This window comes from Crocodylus siamensis, chromosome 3 (assembly GCF_052110815.1).
Source record: "Crocodylus siamensis isolate JL-2025a chromosome 3, ASM5211081v1, whole genome shotgun sequence".
NCBI lineage: Eukaryota > Metazoa > Chordata > Crocodylia > Crocodylidae > Crocodylus > Crocodylus siamensis.
In genome coordinates this window covers 152,895,937-152,918,949 of record NC_143397.1, presented here as the reverse complement: position 1 = coordinate 152,918,949, position 23,013 = coordinate 152,895,937, and the positions used below count along the sequence as shown (strand labels likewise).

Here is a 23,013-nt window from a genome sequence, read left to right as displayed (position 1 = left end):
GACACCTATCCAAATAAAAGGACAATGCAACTCGCTGGCTGTTTTTCTCAAGCTGTGATACTTACAGGAAATGATATACTTCCCTTTGTTGAATGGTGGAGGCCTTTTAAGTACTGTATAGAATATTTCATCATGCAGATTCACTTGGAAGCAGCAGTATTTCAGCATGGAGATGGATACATTTGTGGCTTGTTCATATTATTTGTATACTTTTTTCCCCCCGGCACAGATGGTCCTGTAGAAACTATAAAGCATATCTTAGCCTACATGATTTCTAGTAGACTTTCTTAGCTTTCTAGTTTTTGGTCTTTTTCCCAATGATGCTATATCTACACTGCAACTCCAGCACTTTTGGGGAGGGATACTCCTGAGCATGCCAGTCATACTGAGGAGTTCTCAGTGAACATAAAGCTTATGTTTCAGGGTCCACAGGACCAGCATTTTCTCCCTCCATAAAGAGAAAGACAGGGGACAAAGGTATAAATTGAAGACATCAGTGTGAAGTAAAAATGGAAATGAGTCCATAATACCCAGTCTGACCCTCAGCCAGTACAGTGATCCTTATGAGACTGCCACACATGGAAGTAAGAATTCTGTCTCATGTCTCAGAGGCCTGAAGAAGGGTACTGTGATACTGGAAAGGTGATTGCCTATGTCTATACCAACCATAAAATTCATCCAATTAAAGATAATCATGCATAAGAATTGATGCCTCTCACATACCTCTTGGACCATCGTGGCAACAGCATCACCTCAATACTAATAAAACAAGCTAGAGGTGGAGTAGCTTAAAGCAAGACTTAGGCTGCTCTAAAGTAGTACAGGGCCCATTTGGTTGTAGGCCCAGTAAAACACTTGTGCAGTGAACAAATTTGGTTGTGAGCCCTATAAAACACTTGCACAAGTGAACACATGCAGGCTTTCTGGTTTAATTCACTAAGCTGAGTTTTATATAGAAGTAGAAAAATAATCACTATGAATCAGAATTGCCAACTCTCCCTAAATTTATAGACAGTCCATGAAAAGGGTTAAAAATGCTTGTCCATAGAATCCGTAAGCTGTCCATAAAAAACTAAAAACCAGTGACCTGGATTGAAAGTACATCATTGTAATGAGGCTGGATGCAAGTGCTGATGAACAAACAGAGCGGAGCAGCATCATTTTGTGCTCCAAACCCTGCAGGGAGCTCTTATTCAAGACTTTGTGGCCCAGGGGAGACTCAGTAGCCTCCCACCCCAGGCCATGTGCTGCCACTACATCCTGTTGGCCACCTGCCTCTAACAGCTGCTCATCTCAAAGTTAGACAGAGCTGTGAGGGTCCCAGGAAGCCTGATGCGGGACAAAGAGTGGAGAGGTCCAGTCAGAACAGAGCTGTGGAGCTAGGAGGAGGAATAGGTAGTAGGCAAGGGTCCATATTAGGATGGAGGGGCCAGGCTGGTGGGGATAAGTTTTGGGGGTGGGATCAGCACAGTACAGGGTTCAGTTCGGAGTAGCAATCTGCGGTGGTACCATGTATAAAACCATTCCTGCCATCAAGTAAGACTTTGGTTTGTGTTAAAGCCTTAAATTTTAACCCAGCCCTTGTTACTGCTTTCCAGGGCCTATTATTTACATTATGTAAAATGTATGTCAGGAAGAACATGCATCAGTAAAAAAAGTTTGGTTGTCAGTAAAAAATAAATAAATAAATCCTTGTGTTGGCAACCCTGCTATCAATAGATCTTATATGCCTTCCTTTCCAACAATGAAACTGCATGGAAGACAGTTCCCTGACTAATTACTGCCTCCATCTTACTGTAATTTGGCAGCTCTGGTAGTGGTAACAGTGAGAAAACAGACAAATGCTGTTACTTAAGTTAAGGGCAGAATCTACTAAACTCAAGCCAACAAAAGCTGTTTGATTCTTACCCTTAATTCTTGATATTATAGTATTACGCTTTCTAGTTTAATAAGTTTCCCTACTGTTGTGACATCTGACAGCAGTGCCTGTGTTGGTGGATGAACCAAAATGTGAACAATGCATTGTTGACTGTAACAAATACCTGTCAATTTCAGATTGACAATTTCTACTTAAGCTAATTTACAGAAGGAAAGGTAAAACACCCTCTCCTAGGGAATTATGAAAAGAAATAACAAAACAATTTGATATATGCTTTTACAATTAGAACAAAACCTAAAGCTTTCTTTTAACACTATGAAAGAAAATAATAGCTGGAGAAAACCTAACATGACCTGATTGACAGTTACTGCAGAAAAAAGCTATACATCAGCATATATTCTTATATGAACAATTTTGTCTGGAGATGTAGTGGAAAACTTTCTTTGTTCCTCCTGGGCTAACATATAGGTATGTGCCATGAACCAGGCCAAACCTCATGGCCTGTAGATGACAAAAGTGATTTTGGTTTGTAAGACCAGCCTGTTAGTGACCCATATGTACACTGACTATAAGGTCATGTAGGTTTATTACTGTAGGTTTATTACAGTGAACTCTGAGGTGGTGGAAATGTACAACAAAAAATACTCAGGCACTCTGTAGTAGTTAGGATACTGGCATACAAAAATATTATTTGACAGCAAGAACAACCCCAAGTGTCATGTCAGTTACTTACTAAGGCAAGAGTGGTCACAACAGTTTTGCAGAATTGGGTCTCATATGATGGACCCTTTAGTTCAGGTATGGGTTTCCTGATAGCTAGATGACCAGTCATGTTTCATGGCTACAGTCACTTAAACACATCTGTTTTCTGCTTTCTGCAACTGAAAAAAAAAATTGAATTTCATTAATGGTACTGTAGACAAGGTGAAAGCAAAGAAATGTATCTGTTTAAAAAAATCATCCTATATTTTTAAATTGAAAGACACCAATTACAAGAACTATAAATGTTTTAATCATTTCTCTGAACCTGTGGAAGTATGTACATCGTGAACCTTTTTCATAGGAAACTCTACAATTCTTTTCTTAATGGCACATTTTCTTAATGCCTTTACAGTTCCTCAGTTCATTTCAAAGGACTGTTATTTGTTATGTGGACATAAGTTTAGGTTATGGTTTAGAATATTAAGAGATATTTGAAAGAATTATCTCAAGAATTGTGGCAGCTACATTTTGTGGCGACCAAGTTGGTTGGTCACGGTCTGGGCCAACACGATCGATCAGGTGGAGGCTAGCGGCGGAGAGTCAGGCAGTTAATACTCGTATGGTTGCGACAAAAACTTATTTTTCTTTTTACTTACGCCACCAGGTAATAGTGTAGCGCAGGTCAAGCTTGGTTACAACGACAGCTGTGAAATGAACCAATCGATAGCTAGTAGACAGACGAGTTGCTAGTCGGATCAAATTCGAGCACGCGAGGGAGGGGTATGCCGGGAGAGAACAGTGGCGGAGAAATGATCACAAGTGGCCAGCCTGTGAGGTAGCTCTGGGCTCGTGTGAGCCAGGTTTCTGTGAGAGCTGGTTTCTGCCTTGGGTGGAAACACGCTGACTTAAATACTTTTCAAGTAGCCAATCATACGGTCCCCTTTGTGGAATGTTTTAGTCTGCTTAGTGCATGACTGCGCATGCGTGGTCTGCCAATTTGAATACCTCACTCAATTACGTACTGACCGCATGTGTGTGGCATGCTTGGACATGCGCACTTGTTTTAGGGGCTTTCCACTTGCATGCTCACAGTAGTTTCTTTTAACTCTGTGTTATCAGCATCCTTTTCAATTCCGGTTCAGACACATTTGAGTTGCTTTCTGTTCTTTCTTTTTTTATTTCTTTCTTTATTGTTAGAATACTTTTGTGCTACATATTTTTTTAAAAAGATGATGAGGTGACCTGCTGGCCCAATGGCAAAACTTCCCTTTCCTTCAAGAGGACAGAATCTCATCCATGCATTTTATTTTTATTAAGCAGGAAAGTAAAAGTTGACCAGAAGGGTTCTCTTCATTCCTTGCAATATCGTGTTTTTATTTACCTTGTGGGCTCTCCTTTAAATTCTGGGGATGGGATGACAGTGTGCAAAAGCATCAAAACATATTGTATATATTCTTAGAAGTCATGATGGGAGCACCATAGACTGCAGAGAGAAAAATCAGAAAATAGTTAAAAGAACTCCGAAAATTCTTGTATATTTAAAGATGAAAAATGTGTTATGTCTATGTCTTTAAGTTTTATCGTTGACTTCAGTGGGACCAAACGTTCACCTGCCCTTCACTTTAAATGCATATTGTGGTACAATGCCATTTCTTAAAAAGCACCTGAAAATATTTTGTTCAGAAATTCACACTGTTCTTTAATTTTTAGCTCAGTAAATGTCCTAGAGGGGATGTTCTGAAAAAGGTGCAGCTGATGCTTTCATTATTAAGATATCTCATTAAACAATAGCTGTTCTATTTGCCTGCACAACACATGACCTCCAGTTCACATATATACAAACTGCTGAATAACCATTTGAAACCCTTTGCATGAAAGTTCTATACCATGGGGTTTATATACATACATCAATAGAAACGTAGGAAAATCTGAATACATTTTCACAGGGCCAGACACATACATTTCTCAGCCACCATTTCTCTGCCAGGGTTTAAGTTGACAACAAGAGAATCAGAATGTTTCAAACTGGATGGGAAGCATGTTTTAAGATTTGCTTTAGCTTCCATTTCATTTCTGAAAGTAATTCAATGAACTGGTTATGGCTACATTGTGAAAATGACTTGGCAGTTGGGTATCTTCCATGCATGACCCTTGACTTAAGGTATCCCTTCTGCCATTATCTGAGTCTGTTGTCTGTCAGGACATTTTGCTGATTATCTATCCTACCAGGCCTTTGACAGGAGAGTCTGGTTGAGGTGCGTTTAAGTAGGCGAGAATAAAGAAGTGCTAATATCATTAGTTGGGTGAAGAAGAAAAGGTTTGTTGCTGATGCAGATTTCTCTGCTAGCTATTTTGAGAATTTTCTATGCTACTTAAGTTCGGCTGTTTAGTTTTAACCGAACAAATGTTAACCTATTAGATTGTAGGGCTGTAGGCCAATGGTTTTTTTTTTCTTAAAGTAAATCTGACGTATCTATTCTATATAGATACTGCCATTTTTAAATAGTAGTACATGGAAGTCATCATCATGAAATGTTGCTTACCACATGGAGGCATTTCACATACCAGCACTCTCAATTACAGTATAATGCAAGCATTGCCCCAAATGTGTAAGATATTTAAAATAATTTGTGCAATTAATCTGTGGTTTATTCTCTCCATACAATTTTTGGAATGCTCTCATTTACTGGAGGAGAGCAGATAAATCCACCAAATGTCAACCTCTAAGGAATATGTTCAAACAATGATGTCGTTCAATGCCTGTGGGGAAGTATAAACCTGGCAGCCAGATGTCCATCCTACTTATTAAAATAAAAAAGAAAAAGAGGAGAAAAAATGAAGAGAGGGAATCCTGGAGTGAAGGGTTTCTTTTTTTTTTTTTCAAGTTCTAAAAAAAACCTCACTCATATTAAGTATCACCTACACAGAAGAGGAATCCCATGAAGTAGTTTTAAATTTGGTTTCCTCATTTGATAACAGCAGATGCAGATTTGATTTGATTATTTTAATAGTGACCTTCTGGCAAAGGATTTCACCAAGTGTTATACCTAGGCCCCTGTGTCAGGCATCTGCAGGAAAGAGGGGGATTTTGAATCTCTTTTAGGAAGTCTTTTACTACATTGTCTTCAGTGGAGTTGGGTCAAGAGCCTCTAAGAGGCTTCTTCTGCAGGTGAAGCATTTAGTAGCAGCAGAAAGTGAGTGTGCTTTGTTCACCTACCCTCCTCTACATCCTTGTTGAAGGGTAACATCCTGTTTGGTGCCATAAGGCACAGTGGAGAGGGTGCAGAGCAGCTCAGCTGTGGTTGGAAGTGCCAGAAAGAATTCTGTTTGAGCCGCCCAAACCTCCTCTGGAGGCTCCTTAGTACACATGACATAGCAGTAGCTTGGTTGCCTATGGGGGCATGGCAGCACACTCCCCTCTGCACCTGGGCAAGGCGTTCTTTTGAACTGGCGATGAGAGGGACTGCTGTGAGGAAACAAGGACTATGTTTCCCCATTAGGATTTTGGCCTGCCTGCAAGGAAAGTTCTTCAATGCTTTCCCCTCTTCAGGTAGCAATACACAGGCTGGCAAGAAGCACTGACAGAAATCAAATGAAAAGCACGATAGGATCTGAGGAACGATTATGAGATCGGGAGTGGGTGATCCCAATTGTACCATATTACTGGAGCAAGGGGAGCCTGGGATCGTGATCCTGGGCTCCCCCTGTACCAGCAAGTAGCAAGCTGGGCTCCCATGTGCTCCTACAGATGAGAGTCCTGGTCAGCTGTGATCAGGGCTGCCAGAGCCCTTGATGTGCTCCTGCAGCTGGGAGCCCCATTTGGCTGACTGGCGCGCCCAGCTGCCGGACTGGATCAGAGCCAAGAGCTCCCCTGTATGCACCTGGCTGGGACCCCCAATCACTTGACCAGTGCTCCCAGCTTTGGGTGCATACCAGAGTCTTGAAGGACTCCAATATGCTCTGGAGGCTGGGACCACATTCAATTTAAGGTACGCTGGGAACTAAGTTATACATATTTTGCATAACTACGATGCCTTGGGCAGCAGAGTTAGAGGACTGGTGAGAGATGGCGAATATTACCTTCCCATAATCCAACTGCCACTGCATGGTTTAGGCTGCTGCTCCTGCCCCTAGAATCATGAGGAGCAGCCTTTCTTCCAGCCCCTGCAAACTGTATAACCAAAGTTACACATATTTTGTGTAATAGCTTTGTGGCTTGTTCCCTGTTTTATCACATCATTAATTGAATGAACGTATGGTCAGGTCACTGCTTAAGACATGATTACCCAGTTAATCACATATTAAGTGTAACATCTTTCAGGGGCCTAAGGCAACTCTGAACAGAATGGGGTCTCAGATTTGAGAGGCTTCTTCCCATAACACGCATTAGGAAATTCTGTTGTGACAGCTTCCAAGGTGGTTAATTGCTCTCAGATTTTATTCCTGTTGGAGGCATTCAGGATCCTTCAAGAGATGCTCAACATGATCAGGCCCATAAAATATAAACATGCCTGGAGATAAGGGGAAACAGAAAGAAGAACCATTCACACTTTGCTGTCTCACAGTAGTGAAGCTATACTGAAGTGAACTTGTAGTGAAACTCATTACTATATGGTTGTAACGAGAAAGGAGAGGCATAATTAAGATTTTTGGTGCCTTGGGCAGCAGGGTTGGAGGAGTGCTGGGAAATGGAGAAATTTACCTTCCCAGCCCCCAACTGCTGCTGCATGGTTCAGGCTGCTGCTACTGGCCCTGGAAATCACCCAGTGCAGCTTTTCCACCAACCCCTCTAAACTGGCACTCAAGGCTGGTGCCCCTAGTAGTTGTGAGAGAACAAAATGTGCGTCATGTCCTCTTTAGCAGGAACCAGTTTGAACTAACTCCAAGGAAATTCCCCTGTAGACAGTTTTGTAGGTTCATCGTGCACCTAAAAAGGCAGTGCATACCACAGAAAACAGCCTGATAGAATCACTGCAATAGGCAAACAGCTAACTTCCGGCTCAGGAAGTATACATTGCCAACATCAGTGATCTGACTGATGTTATTGTTCTTACCCAAATAATGTCAGGGCATACCAGAACAGGTCTCAGAACCATAAACTTGTAAATCCTTTCAGAGTGTGAGGTACAGACTTGCCTACCAGTGCCCCAGGACATCAGTCTTTTAGGTATTTATTTGACCTACACTGTGAGAGTACTACACAATCTTTAATGCATTTACCCTCATCAATGACACAAAGTGCTATTAACACTAATTTTCTAGACAGGGAACTAAAGAACAGAGAAACCAAGGCCCTGTCTACATAACATATTTACGTTTCCTAGCAGTGACACATCATGCTACTTTGGGCTATCTGCCTCCTAAACCAGAAGCAGTGTAATCTTACCCACATTACATTTCAAGACAGTCAGTTAGCACTGCCGAGTAACTGTTGCCAGTTAGCCTACCTGCAAGCTGTTTAGACCACCGCCACAGTTTTGTGCATTTGGCAACAATGCTTGCAGGTTGGAGGCAGAATACCCAGAACAGTGTAGCCTGCTTTGGGATTCCAGTGCCAGGGATGATAACTTTCCAACACAGATATAATCTAAGTGAGCAAGACCACTCACAAAACATATAGATTTCCCAAGCAGGGAATTAAAAGCAGTTCTTCTCAATCTTCCCACTTGACCATCCTTCCTTTCTGTGACATCTTATGGGTCTGGTTAGACCTTATGCTGTAAGATGCACAAACATTGATCAGTGTTAGTAATAACTTAAAGTTTGGAGCAGTCAAACTCTTAGTCTAGAAACCCCTAACTGCCCCCCACCTGCACAGGTTTGACTTGCCACTGGAGGCCTGATGACCAGAGGTACAACTAGGAGCTGGAGTCATGAGCTGCCACTAGAGGGCTAGTGAGCCAGGGCTTCCAGCCCTGTTCGAGGGGCAGGAGTGTGAGAGATCCCGGGATACTGGAAGACCTCGACTTGGGTAGCACATCTATAGGAACTGACCACACCTTAATGGAACAGAAGCTGGGTAGTCCGGTACAGAGACAATCCTGCCCTGGAGTGGCCTAACTTTAAGTCACTTAACAAATGCTTAAAACCACTTTAAGGTGTTAATATGCAGACAGTCCAGGGGTTAAGAGCTCCAGGAGCCACCCAAAATTACTGTATAATATGTGATTAGTGTGATATGTCAGTTTTCACAGGAATACAGAGGTCACAACAGCCTCTTCCCCTCCCACCAATCAGAGAGACAGTCTAGAGGCCCCCTATTTTGATGATTCCAGGTCACATATTGCCTAAATCCATCTTGATGCAACACAAGAGAAACACCTGTCAGTTTCAGAAAGTACACTCCTGCTTTAGCAGGGGGACTGAATATGGAAAGAGAAACTAAAGGACATCTGCTGATGTTAGCCCTGGGACAAAAGATCAAGGATTGCCATTTTTCAAAGGTGGCTGTGCTGTCCAGGAACATAAAACAAAATGAAAGACAAAACTACAGTTGAGAAATAGGTTCTGTAACTCAGTAACTGCTAACAGTGGAGGGAATAGATACATATCTATTGGGTGGGTGTGTGTGTAATTACAAATAATGTATATTATTTCTTCCTCCTTCCCTCAACTTTTGTGTTTTGATTTCAGAGTGCTTAGTCCCTTTCTCCATTATTGTATTCCCTGCGCTCTGTATTCTGGTTGATGTTCAAATTCTAGTTTTACTAGAAATGTTATGTCCCGGTAGAATTAGAATCCAAATTGGATTTAGAACATTGCTTAATTTGAGCTCAGATGTCCCAGATGTTGGTTAGGTGCTGTGAACATTGCAAAACCTAATACTGTTTCACTCCCAAAAAGATGCATTAATATAATGTTAGAAATGCAGCATGCTGTGAACCAACGAAAGCCAAAGGAAGTCTGACTTAGAGGCTGCCAAACTGTTTTTACTCCCTTCCCACTCTCTTCTTGTGCTTTAGGCATTGCTACACATGTGGCCCTCTACGAAAGGTTCCTATAACCTTAGGAAATGCTATACGGTTGTGATTCTGTAGAAGAGAACAAATAGTCTTACCTACTGTAATATTTAACCCAGATTTGTAGTTTCCCAGTGCACTGTTGTAAAAATCACCCAGTGTTGTGGGGTCTGCTGCTCTTACTACAATGCCAAGTCTCAAGGTGGCTGAGTTAAGGGTTATGTTTCAATTTGGCAGAGTAACACAGTTTCCACAGACAAATTAACATTGTTTCATTTCATTTTGACATCATAATGTCTTTTCCATAGACCTGTGCTGACATTGTCGTGAAATCATTGCATCCCAATCTAGTGAATGGGAAATTAGAACTATGACACAAAACACACTGATAAAGTAACCACAGCTTAATTTATTTGTCAAAGTAAAATACATGTACCGAAAGAGCTGGATACGCGAATCAGCACCTAACAAAACTTACAATGTAAATAAGAGACTTTGATTAAAGATTTAGGATACCTTCCACAAATTAATGTTATGCATTTCAGGTTCTGGTATGGGCTTTTTTCCCCCTGGTACTCCTGATTGGTATTTGCATCTGATTTGATGACTAGTAAGATGCATTTTGCTCCAGTCATTTTTTCTTTCCGTTTCCTCCAGCTGTTCAATGCATTTATTGCAGAAAGGTATTGGGAGAATTAATTAGGATGGAAAATATCGTGGGGTTTGAGGCTTGTTGGTTTGTGTTGATAGCCCAAAAGGAAAGGTGATATTATGAGTGCAAAATATTCAACTACAAAAACCTTTGTTTATAAAAGAAACACCAGCTTTATTTTAGTGGTACCAGCTCAAACAGCAATAGTATGGCCCAAATCCCAGTAGCTCAGACTTTTTGTTACCAGGTCCCATTCGCATCTCAGCATACGTGCTCTTCTCCCACCCTTAGTGTGTTAAAGGAAACATTCGCTTTTATCAACTGCTAAAGCACAATAAATTACACAAAAATACTACATTAAAGGAAGTCAACATCCAAACAGTAAAAATTGTCAGAATTAAGACTGCTTGTGTAATTCCAATCCATACACTCTACTTTGTATATATGCATGATCATACACTCTTATTCATCTCAGGGGTGTTTAACTTCTGGCCCATGGAGCCATGACATCCAACCCATGGGGATCCCCACAGGTCAGAAACGTTAGCAGGGGGAGCAGTGGAAACTCCACACAGCTGGATCCAGTCTCACCCAGGCAGCAGGGTTGGATCTGCTCCCTGTGGACATGTCCAGATGAGTGCACACATGCAGTTTGTTGCATTGCAGACCCATCTGCAACTCCACAAAGTGCACATGCCACACATGCAGGTGTTCACCACATTGCTAATTTGCAGTGCAGTGGGGTTTTTTGACACCAGGAAATCCTGCCTACCCCCACATACCCTTTTGGGTCTGATAGGCACCTTGAAGACACTACTGAGGGAAGAAAATTTTGCTGTCCTTCTGAAAATGAATACATTAACTTATACCTGGGACCCTCTAGAGAGCTGAAGAGAATGATGTTATGGGTTATGCCATCAACCTCTTATTTACCTCTTCTTCCACAGGCTCTTAACACTGCACAGTGCTCATAGGACAGGTTCTGTAAGGCTGGAGTAAAAGAGGCTGTATGCCACAACCTTTCCCTCCCCCCCAAGTAGGGCACCGCTTTTTTACTGAGTTTCACTTATGGAAATAGAAGGGAAAATCTGACACAGAGGCACAGAAGTAATAGAAACAAAGTAATAATTTTTTTCCATGTCCAGCAGCAAAGCGATTGTTTCACACTTAGCACTTCAATTCACTTTTCAGTTTGCATATACAGGAGGTAAATTAGGTTCACATAGCCAACTTAGCTGATTTAACAATGGCCAGTCACTGATTTTTACTTCTCAGCATATTTTCCCTTTGATGTGTTCACATTGATTTAATTAACACTAAATGAGAGCCACAGGCATTCATGCGCAAACAGGTGGGCCAATTCTCATGTCACTTAACTCTCCTTTGTGCCACACTAGCAGTATACAGCAGATTCAAACTAGTGAATCCTGCCTTTTGATGATTTCCATTGCTAGATGGAAATTCTGTGGCATTACAGAACTCCTGTAACCAAATGCCTGGCTCAGAAGGTGTGGGTGAATAAAGATGGCAGCCCTGAATCCACTTTCCCTCAAGTTACTAGACATTCCTCTTGGATTTTTGGATTGCCAGTCACATGCTGCAGTTAAGGGCTGGTTTAGCTCCCAGCCAGTCTGGGAAGACCATGGTATCTTAAACAGTCCTGGTAGTCATACTAAGGGCAGTTTCTACATGGCAGTGCTATCTGGGATCTCGGCAGCAAAGGATGCAGCAGCCTCACTCCACCAGGGTCTCCTCTATAGCTGCTAAAGCATCCCTAGAAATCTGCCTGCAGCCATTCTCCACAATGCCTGCAGCGTGAGACTTCTCCCTAGCTACCACTACAGCTTGTAAGGCCCTTTTTTATATCATACCAAGCCTTTTCTCCCACAGAGGGGTGGATTAAGTATAAGGATCTCATGCCTGGTCTTAACACTGACTGAAGCCAAGGCAGACTAAAATCTCTGTAGGTTAGAGAATTAGTTACAATTCCTGATTCTCCACCAGTCACCTACCACAGGTCCTTGGGAAAGTCATTTTACTTCTATTTATACTATTTTTTTTTTTATATGGAACACAAGACAACAATTCCACCCTGGCTTTCTGATCACTGAAATTAACCTTTCCGAATTCTCTAGCTTTGAGTTTATGTTTCTTCAGAATCTAGTTAGTTTGTTTATCAAAACCCCATGCGGAAAATATGTTAATTGGCAAAGAAGTCCCTTTTTTAATGTCAGCTTGTTCATACTGAATTCCTTACAAATGGAGCTGTAGTTTATTTTCCAGGATACCTAACAGACCACAGCTTCCTCAGGTATCTGATGTAAACCAAGAAATGTGCACAGCTGACATCCTCCTCATGCCTGAGCTGATTCATGAGCTGAAACCGCAACTGTGATAAGTGCATTCAAAAGATTATTAATGAGGAAGCTCTTTAGAACAATGCTGTATATGGTTATGTTCCTTTTCATTTTAAAAACTAACAATGCAAGGTTGCTCCACTGATATAACTCTTCTGAAAACTGGCACTTGTCTGTTATTCAGGATCTTTGTTGTTGTTGTTGTTGTTTGGCTAGTAGCCTGGTTGTGGAGAGAGCCGCAGAAGAGAGACAGAGAAAGGAAAAAAGAACTTGGGAACCATTTCAAGGCCTAAATGTGGACAGGTTTGCTGAAAGATATCTTGGAATTGTACAAGGTAAACACAGTCTAAATCACCTGCTTTAGGAAGATAAGTACCGTGAGTTCTCCGAGCTAAATGTACACTGCTGAAATTTGATTGAAAACTTTGTGATGTGAAGACTGAAAAATCACAAGAAGGAGGCAGGCAGCATTTAATCTTCTGTTGGATGACAATTTGAGATAGACTGATAGAGATACCTGCTGCCTGATAAACCAGTCAATATTGCAGATGGTAGATATTTGCAGGAAACAGACACTGCAAAAGTAAAAAAAATAAAATAAAATAAAAATCCTCAACATTTCTATATTGCTATTCTGCTCTCAGCTCCCTGCTAAGCAAGGCAAGACTCATATTTTACTGTGTTAAGTTATCATACTTCAGATGCTGCAAACACCCCAACATTTTCCAGAGGACATGATATCAAAGGTAAGGAATTCTATAAGCACAAAACACACACACCGCCGAGTAATTACAGGTATCCAGTACCCATAATCTTAATAGAAATGGAAGATGATAGACCAATACCTTCAGAGAAGATATTTTTAAGTAATATGCCAGAAATAGGATAGAATCCAAGAATTATTTGCTCGTCAGCTTCTTTGAATGTTACATTACTTTGTTTTTGAAGATGCAAAAGCAATGGCTTTGGGCTTGTGTGATTAAGCTATAATGTGTGTGTGCATGTGAGCATGTGTGTAGTATGCGTGTGTGTTTAACTAAAGGGCCCTTTCAAGCGAGTATACCTAACTGTGAGCACCTGCTTCAAAAGAGCATAGGGCAGCCAGAGACTGCTGCAAAACAACAACTATTCACACTTCTGTTTGAAAGGACTTGGCTAAGTATGTATATGTGGATTTTCCACCACAGCATTGTAGGCATGAGCGCACCTGCCCTTTTGATTATGTTTATTGCAGTAGGCATACTGAGAGCTTTCTGACAGCTTTCTGTGGATGCTATTTTAATATAATTTTCTTTTCTAAATTAAAAGTGTACTCTACAACTAAGCCAAATGTTTAATTTTAACCAAAAATATAGCACAGAAACAAGGAAAACAAATGACTTATAATGCTTTACATATACTCTTTTTTTTCATTAGATGAAATGAAATAATATCACCTAATATTGTGCTGAGGAACACTTTTAATTATTTCCCTCTTCAATGCATATTTCATTTTAGTGTACCTTGTGTTTTCTATTTGCTGTAAAGTTTTGTTATTTTTGAAGATGTTACTGTATGTCTCCACCTGCTGGCATAAATTAAATATTTTTAGGCTTTCTATCTCTTATTTATATAGATGAGAGAGAGAAAAACAAAGATGTTTTCACCACATAGACAACTACTATCTAGATAGATGAATCCAAATAGAACATGAGTTAGTTAAAGAGATTGTTAATCTTGATCTTGCAAACAATCACTCACCAAATAAGTTCTTACTCACCTAAGTAATTTTATTGGGTACAGTGGGACTTAATGAGCAACTCATGTAAGAAATGCTTTGCAGGCCAGGAACCTAAGTTTGTAAAGCAAATAACCAAAAGACAGCTAGGATATGCTTAATAAATTATTTATTTATCAGTACTAAAAAACAAACCCACAGTAACTTGCATTTAAAACAGAACTGCAGCCTCAGCATTATCCTTTTTGACATACACTGATATCTATCACAGCTTTAATCATTATAGTTTTGGCTTTTTTTTTTGTATTGTGTTGAGATGTTTTAGAAGTCAGTCTTAAAAATGAACGCATATTTTGGAGCATGTATTATTTACCCTGTCCACTATAATAGGTAAATGTGCATTGCAGTGTAGGCACTAATGTTGATAATTCGTATCATTTATCTGATAGATCAGGAGCCATTATGGCCTGTTGTGTAAATTCATATTTTGGCACTCTTTAAAAAGTGGATTATTATTGACCCAATAGACCGTAACAGCTCCAAAGAAGCCATTACTGTCTATTGTGTAAATCCTTCATGGTGCATGTTTTATTGACCCTTTGGAGCCATCATGGTCTGTCTTGTCAATCCCTTGCACGTGTGCTAAGGCTGTGTGCCTAAGAACCTTATGAACTGTAGCTACATTATTGATGGTGCACCTATGAAACTACATTTTAAGCAACGTCAGTAGACTGTTCTCTTTTTCCGGTTCCAAAACAGCTACTATTCCATTTCATATTCTGTATGATAGACAAGTTTCAAAAAAATGTTTTAAAATAAGGAAGCCATTCCCTACAGGACACCAGTTAACTGTTAAGAAGCCAGCATTTTTTCACTCTTGCATAGCCGATACCACTGAGCTGCCTCTGGAGTTGTACATGGCCATATTGCAAAAAACAGTGGGTAGAATTTTTCTCCGTGTTTAGCTGAAGTAGGTATGTTCTATGAGGAAACAATGGCTAGTGGATCCCATGCAGATTAATCCACTGGACCTGTCCTTTATTCTCTCCACTTGATCACTCCCCAAGCCTCCTTGTCATTGCTGTGCATCTCTGTAAAGAGTAAAAGAATAGGCATTTCACTCTGAGGGCCCACAAACACATAAGAAAAAAACACATTGATTCCAATCAATCACAGTCACAGAAGATGGAACACAACAAAGGCTGCTTTCAGCGCTAGATCCAGAGAGGGTGCAGAGGCACGGCTGCACCCTGCTGTTAGTTGATGGAGCAGCAGTCAGGGCCTTTTAATTAATCTGTAAAGAATGTAAGTCTTCTCCCTATTCCTTTCTCCTCTATGGCACATCCCATCTCCTCCCATTATGCTGCTCCTCTATCCACTGCGGCCACTGTCTTCGCTGTCCCCACTGACCCAGTGGTTTCATAGTTGTTCCTGTCCTGCTCCAGTTGGACTCCACAGTGAAGCAGCCTCAGCTGGGGACAGCAGCAGCAATAGGCAGCTTCCTCCTCCCTGCCTGGTCCCACTGGGTTTTCCCTGACAGCTAGAAGCAGGCACAGGGCAAGGAAACCCATGCACTGCTAATGCTACTGTCACTGCTGTCTCTGGCTAAAATGGGCTGCCCAGATGGAGTAGGACAGGAATATCTCTGCATCTTCCTCTTCACCCTCCACCCACTCCAGGGACAGCGGCAGAGGATGGAGTGGAGAGAAGTGGTCATGTTGCTGAGTACAGAGAGGAAGGGGGGAAAGAAGGATTCTTATTTGATTGGAGGACTTCAAAAAGTACCCTGATGTGGCTTGTGTTGGGGGGTATGCCTAGCCAGTGGGGTGGCAGAGGGGGGGAGTAACTGTAACACTCAACACTTTAACCAAGTCCTAGAGAGAAAGTGCACTGAGATCTCACAATCTGGGTTACACAAAAAAGTTCCCTTTCAGCTGCCTGACTCTCTGCACTCTACCAATCCCTGCCATAATCAAGGTTGCTTCCACTTTCAATTTTTTTTCCTAACTGCAACATAAATTCTAATATGCTCGATTCCATAGTCACCTCACAAGTAAATTGATTTTTTTTTACCCACCAATAGGTATTTAAATGTTCTACAAGCAAAAGCTAGAATCTTGCATTGAGAAATGGGTGTGAAGCTCATTGCAGGGAGAAGGTCTAAAAGAGACAATTAAAGCTAGCAATTACAGGTGTGGCATGGGGATCTGTTGGTAATTTCACATGATGCACATTTTAAAGGTTCTTACAGCCTCACTGTGGCATGCCTGTATGGTGTATGCATGCAGGATTTGCAGTATAATTATCAAGAAAATTTTACTAAGCTCATGAGTAATAAAAACTGCAATAAACAGAATTTTTAAAAACTAATAATGACATGGATAGTCAAGGAGCTATAGAAAAAAGCTCCAACTCTTGCTCTATACACACCTCTCTGATTTGCAATATTCCTTTGATTTGTGATTTCTAATTGCTAATGTGGATAGCTAAAAGATGTCTTTACTTGCATGCTTGGCACCTAGGTTAAATTTTACAGGCAGCATACACCGAATATTTTTACAACTTAATTCCGATTCAGCAAGATACTTACACATGTAGTTAACAACAAGCCCATAAGCAGACCTATTACAGTTAGCAGGCTCCTGCCTAACTACCTTGCTGAACTGGAGCCTTACTTCTGGTTGAACTCAACAACTTTTCATCACTCGCCTATATTATGAAAGATGTGGGTAATCTGACCTTGCATACTAACCAAAACCTTTGTCAGCAATATTACTTGTGATGGTTGCATCTTTCTTAACAGAGGAAAGTAAACTCCTTTGAGTATGTAGTTCACTAAAAGGATGTTTTATTAGTACAGTATTGCTTTGTGTAGCTGGAAATTACATCAGGTGTTCATTGAAATCCTGCTGTTTCTTAATGCTAATTTATCAGAGCAAATAATCGACAGCAGCTGTAAAATTTGACAGGAGGCCACACAGCTCCTGCTTACATTCACATGCACTGATTGGACCATATATATCTGTGATGCAGCTTCACTGACATCAGTGGAATACACTGGTGACTTAAATGGATCATCCATTTTAGGCAATTCAGAAAGCCACCCCAGCAGCCTGGCACTATCCTGGAGCCCCTAATGGAACGTGCACTATGTAACCTGGAAACTGAAGGCCCAGGTGGATCCTAAGTCAGAGGAGCTGAAAGCTCTCCACACAGACTTGAGATAAGGATGTATTTCTTTAACTTTTGATGGTTCTGACTTAAACAGGTGCCTTGCTGACTCTGTGAAAATACACATCTTTTCCCCCTCTTTTGCCTGAAGATGATCAATGAAGAAAAGTGCAGGTAAGCTTGGCATCGATGCCCTTAATTTATAGGACACAATGTTTATATAGGCTAGAGGCAGACATTCAAAAAGCCTGAGCCTGAATTGATTCAATCTTTGCAATTTAAGTTAACTTGCAAAGCTTGAACTGATTTGGAAGTTCAAACATTCCCTTTTCATTCCAGAAATGCAAGCACATGCCTCTAGTGGTTCAAGCTAGAAGCTGGGGGGGGAAGAGCAACCCTCCCTTCCTTTCCAGTGTTGAGTTGAGGGTGGTGTGGGCAGGCTCCTGGCAGGACCCTCTGATTAGGGAGGGGTTCCTCCCTAGCTATAAAGAACACCATATACATTTATTATATACATTTTGGCTTTACCTCTTTTTTTCTATTCACTTATTTTTAGAACTAAAAAATTGATTCCATCAGCTTCAGGAATAGTGCACCACAAATTCAGAGGGCTTCTTCCTGACACATTGCTATAAGGTAGAGCAAAATTGTATCCAGTATTTTGGCTTAACAACTGTTTTCTACATCCTCCCTCAGTTTTAAAATGGAGGAAATCTGTAATGTTGCTACATGAGCCCCCAGCTAAGAGAGGTCAGGCTGTACAGCAACACTCTCAGTCTATGCCTGTCAGAGCTTACTTCAGGTCAGGAATAAGGATTACACCTTCTCTGAGTATTATGCACATTTTGTTCATTCCAGTTTTAGTGACAGGAGAGGGGGCTGAAACGGGCAGCCGTGAGTCTCAAAACTATGAAAAATTGCACTCCTACACTTGCACGCCCCCATGTTTGCTGCAGTTAAGATCAGGAAACTCGCTGAAGCACTATATTAACCTTGGACCCAATCAACCTAGCAGGGTTATAGTTGAAACTCACAGGGTTTGATGCCCGCCTGCTTTAGGTCATATTATCTTGGAAGAAATTTAATTCCATGTGAATGTAGAATTGGAAAAGAAAAAGACTACTGATAGATTTCACTACTGGTACTGTTCACTTCCATGATCAGCACATCACTTTATATTTACATTTGACATGCTTTAAGTAGCAAATATATTTTCATGTCTTGAATCCATATATTTATATTGTGGCATCACCTTTCTGTTCAAAAAGCAATGTCTGACTCTTAGAACAAACAGTGGATACGCCACATTAAGTTGCAGGGTTTGCCATTTATTTTTTTTAAAAAAACACCACTAACAAAGTTTAACATCAGGATCTACTCAGTCATAAAGTCCTGATAGACTCTGGGTAAACCAGGGCTGAGACTACTGGGAAGGTTTATAATTTGTCTTGAGACCTCCCAACTGCAGCTGACTAACTCCCGCCACAAAAGACAAACTAAAAACAAGAAAATATCTGATGACTTTCTGTTTTTCTAGAACAACCAACATCATTTATGAGCCATTATGTAATGACAAAGGCATTATCAATTGAAAAACTGTCTTGCAAAACATCATAAATAAACATTTCTGGTTTACAAACAGGAAACCAGAAATAATACTGTTGAAGTTAAGAGGATGGGGTTAGATTCTTGAAAGCTAAGCAATCAGGTCTTTCTTCTCCCTCTCCCTCAAACTAGTTGAATAGCTTAAAGCTGCATTAATTTATTGGCTAATGCATTTTATTTTCTCTGCTCGTTTATAGCTACAATACCAGTTTAAAAAAAAAAAGAAAAAGAAAAAAAGAACAGCAATAAAGAAGAAGCAGGCAAAACCAGGAAAAAATGAGGGGACTGACACTTAAGAACACAGGAATTAATCTGGATGAACGTAGAGGCTGAGAAAGTCCAGGACCCAATCACCAAATATAGTCAACTGTAGCTATTTCAGAGAAGGATGCAAAACTACCATGAAAAAAATCCTTCAGTTGGGGGGAGAGGGACAGTATCTTTCTAACTCCATGTACTTAAGTGGTTGATTTATACCATGAAACATGAAGTGTTTTATCTCTTATAAAGGTAATATAGACTTGATTTCATTTAACTGAACAACTCTCTTGGCAGTGACAAATACTATAGGACCAAATTTTGCTTTCACGTCAGTGTGCATCTGAGAGATACCACTGATTTCACTGGTTATCAGTGGGGCTGATACTGAAGTCAGTAAAGTTTTAACACTAACTTCCTCGGAGCAGGATTTAGTCCTTTTTCTTTATTTTTTAAAGCATTCCGATTTTCTACACAAACACCTTGTAACAATTGCACAGTTCATCCATTGAATAAACACAGGCATTAATATCCCTTCACATACATTATTATGAACACAGTGTACAGTCAAACAATACTGCTGAACAATATCTTTTCTCCAACTGTTGTCACGTGACTTTTTTTTTTGCTTTAACCTGAATTCCTAACCTATTTTAAACCTGCCATTTTTTCACACATTAATGGGAAGCATTCTTTTCTCTCTCTCTCTCTCTGAGTTTCCCCCTCCCTTTAGTAGATGAACTTTAAATGCAATAGTGTGCTCATCCTGACTGACCCCGCCTGCTGTGAGTAATTGTCTAGAAAAGAATAGGAGAATCTAAGAGCTTTTGTGAAAGGGAATAGAGAAGACAGACATTATTATGATTCTAAATCTGAAGCTCTCTCCTTTTCTTCTCTCTCTCCTTTTTTCAGAAGGGAGGAGGGGGCTAACAGATGTTTCCCATCACAACTGGTGTTTGAAAGACACAGCAAAATTGAGTGTATCAGTATCACAATTAGTTTCACAGGCGGCTAATAACTTACTTGCCAGCCATGCCTGATTTAATCGGGACAGTCCTGATTTATGGTTGTTTGTCCCAGTGTCCGATTTTCTCTGCCAGCTCCATCAGAAGGAGATACATGCAGCCTGCTTCTGCACTCTGTCAGGGCTGTTGGTTTACTAGGGTGGACTGGGTGCTTAGGGCAGAAAAAAAAAAAAGAGAGAGGAAGCTCAAAATTAGTAGTAAGGAGTCCTCCAACAAAACTTAAGGAACACTTCCTTGCTGCAAGCACAAAGAGCCTAACATTAGTCCACAGCAGCATCCACAATTACCTGAACTGGCTTGTACTTATATCAAGATAGCTTACACTGATCTACAGTGGCCTCCACTGACACAAATTAGAGGAACCTCCAGGGTTAGGGTCACAAGGTGATTTTCACTTCATGTTGTCTCAAATCTGCAAAGCCCTAAGTTTCTGCTGGTGAGGCTTCTGTCAACAGTGCCAAATTATACATGGCTCATTTCTGTGAAGTGATCTACTGCTGTTGGTCATTAGGGACCAAGCCAATACCAAGACCATCCGATTAATTTTTCTTAGGACTACAAGCTGATGTAGAGAAAGTTCCATCAGGAAGATGCTGGTTCATGCTTTGCTCATCCAGCAACTCCATGCCTCAGAATTGAAAAAAAAAAGTTTCTGAGAAGTTAAGCAATGAGTTGTTCAGCAGATCAAATGTAGCACTTAACACATGAGACCTGAGATAGCACTTATCCTGTTTACAGATTTAAATAGTCTGTAGGAGGTTTTTAAACACAACCTGGGTGCACCATTATTTCTTCCGTTTCAACAAAGCACCATAATTCTTCCCCTTGTAAAACACAGGAAGGTAAGCCAAGAAGATGCATCACATTGTTAGGAGAATTTCTGAAGGAAGGAGAGAGTATTATAAGACGTATATACCCCCAATATATTTGTAACAAATAGAGCTGGCTGGGTATGGCAACCGCTGAACATGATAAAAACTCTCACATCAGGGAAGTACTCCCCTTAACTATCTGCCAAGCCAGCTCATAGTTCAACTGCAAGCCTCTCCCTAAAATTACAGAAAGATTATATGGTGAGGCTGGGGTTGTACTAACACCACTACCTATCATGCTGGCCAATCTTGTCTCACTATTCCTTCTGCCACCTGGCTGTATCCATCTCGTCTTTCACATTAAACTTAGATTGCAAAGTATTTAGGGATTTTTGTTGTTGTTGTTCTTGTTCACTGTTTCTACAGAGCCAAGCACAAGTAGGATTCTGGTCCATGACTAGGGCTTCTTGACACTGCCGGAAAAACAACAATTATAATTAATAAACTTAGGGCTCCAGTTAGTATGGTAGTGAGTAACACATTCAGGCTGAGTGAAAATATACACCGTAATTAATATTAATAACATAGTCAGCCTGAGAACATATAGGTTTTGCTTCATTATGAAAAGATTATTCTGGAACATTATTTGTATCCTGTTTTTTAAAGAAATATCTTACACTTGTGCTCAGAATTAGCTAGGATGGACACAGAAGATAACATAGCTCTTGCTCTGAGGAACCTAGGGTGTTTATATACATGTGCTCTGGGAGTGGAGGGAAGAGGGGTGCTTTTGGAGCATGCTGTGCATCAGTGTCTCTAACCTGAAAAATGAAAGTGGGGACACTAACTAAAGCTTATTTGACAAGCTTTAGTTAAAGTGCTCCTGCTGCCATTTTGGGGGCAGGAACACTGATACACGAGACGCTGGAGTCTACTGAAGCACAGTAATTACCATGCTCCAGCAGATGTGATTAATCTACACCCTAATTACATGGTGGAGCAGCCTCGCTGCCCGTGTATCGGTGCCCGTACAGTTCAGGTAAAAAACCAACACAGAACACAGGGTGGGAGTCAAAGGAAGGCTGTATGTTTGGTAATGGTTGAATAACTATCTTTGTCTGATACAAAGTAATGCTCATGTGTTTCATGAAAGAAATGATTTTTAAGGAGAGATTTGAAAGGCAAGAGTTGGAAGCATGGCATGCCAGGACAGGGAGCGGTCTCCACTCATAGAAAGGATAAGGAGAGAAGACTAAAACAGAAATTAGGCTTGAAAGGACAAATCATGCTAAACCCATGCTCACTCTTTACCTGCAAGCCAGACATCATGCGGGCAGAAGCCTTTGCTGATGAAGCCAAGCTGCAAAATTTGGATGCAGATCCATATTACGAGCACTTTTCCCAGGCGTCTATGAGTGTTAGGATCTGGGATATTGGTTTGACACGCTGTAAACAGCTGGTTAGATGTGAAAATCAGATCTGGATTCAGGTTTTCGGATCTGACAAAAAATGGATGCATCTGCACTCTCTCTTACACACACACACACACACACACACACGTGCCCCAGCCTCTGTTTTTTTTGCACCATTTGTGTTCAGGAACAAGATTTTACTTGAGCTACTTTCTAGAAGTCAGTGTAATTTTCTTGTTTCCTCCACAATAATGTCAGTGTTTACAGAACAGCAAGTTCAGTATATTTTGGTTATCAGCAAAAATTAAAAATAAAAATCTCTGGTAATTATAAATTCAGATTCTTGGGGAAATAACCGTAATACGTTGTTTTCCTGTAGCATCTTGTATATAACGACACAAAACCTTTTGTGAATATTAATGAATAGTCATGTGATAGATAAGCATTACTCTTATTCCCATTTT

At 40.6% G+C, this 23,013-nt stretch overlaps 1 protein-coding gene across 1 annotated transcript in view; it reads right to left on the bottom strand.

Annotated features, from left to right (window-relative positions):
• Positions 1-14,449: 14,449 nt before the first annotated feature.
• ZNF516 (zinc finger protein 516) overlaps positions 14,450-23,013 on the bottom strand; it is a 210,666-nt gene continuing 202,102 nt past the window's right edge. Inside the window, exon 8 of the transcript XR_016441376.1 lies at positions 14,450-15,357. The gene's annotated coding sequence lies outside the window, so the exon portion shown is untranslated. The remainder of the gene's footprint in view (positions 15,358-23,013) is intronic.